This window comes from Silene latifolia, chromosome 2 (assembly GCF_048544455.1).
Source record: "Silene latifolia isolate original U9 population chromosome 2, ASM4854445v1, whole genome shotgun sequence".
Classification (NCBI taxonomy): domain Eukaryota; kingdom Viridiplantae; phylum Streptophyta; class Magnoliopsida; order Caryophyllales; family Caryophyllaceae; genus Silene; species Silene latifolia.
The window spans coordinates 61,478,724-61,479,577 of NC_133527.1; the positions used below are offsets into that span (position 1 = coordinate 61,478,724).

Consider the following 854-nt stretch of genomic DNA (forward strand, 5'->3'; position numbering starts at 1 on the left):
ATATTCAACCAACTATTGAGTTCATCAACGCTTTTGCAAGAGAAGGTGAGGAGAACCCAACACAAAATACAACACAAAATCAACCCACAATGCCTAAGTTTTCATCACATTCCGTACCCATCGAGGAGAACCTACCCAATGATACTCCCACACCACAACATCTAACCGGAAATTTCATTGCCAAATCCACATTTATCCAATTAGTCGAAAGAAGCCAATTTGGGGGGATGCCTAGTGAAGACCCTCACTCTCATATGGAGGCTTTTTGTGACTATTGTGATGCGATTTCTAAAACTGGTGTAACTCAAGACCAAATTCGATGGGTCTTATTTCCTTTTTCTCTAATTGGCACCGCGAAACAATGGTTGAAGAGCCTTGATAAGGCCACTCTCGGAATTGATTCTTGGAAGAAATTGGCTCTAGCTTTCTACAAAAAGTTCTACCCACCGGAAAAGACTAACATGCTAAGAGCTCAAATTACGGGTTTTAAGCAAAGGGATGAAGAATCTTTATATGAAGCTTGGGAGCGGTTCAAAGGAATTTGTCGCTCATGTCCTCACCATGGACTTAGCGAGTGGTTCTTGGTACAACAATTTTGGAATGGTCTATATGAAGATTCAAGGAACATTCTCAACATGGGATCAAATGGAATGTTCACCGAAGTTGATGACAATCAAACTTGGATCAAAATTGAGGATATGGCGGTCCATAACTCACAATATAGTAGACCTCGCAAGGCTACTAGAGAAGGAAAGCATGAAGTGGACTCCGTTACTCAATTGGGTGCTCAACTTAGTGCTCACATTGATACCATCAATTTGAAGTTTGAAAAGGCTACGGCTAGACTTGAAGAA

General features: G+C 41.1%; 1 non-coding gene across 1 annotated transcript; it reads right to left on the reverse strand.

Annotated features, from left to right (window-relative positions):
• Positions 1 to 461: 461 nt before the first annotated feature.
• LOC141645519 (small nucleolar RNA R71) lies at positions 462 to 568 on the reverse strand. Its single transcript, XR_012545000.1, has one exon. It is a non-coding gene; the product is annotated as a small nucleolar RNA R71 (small nucleolar RNA).
• Positions 569 to 854: the final 286 nt, after the last annotated feature.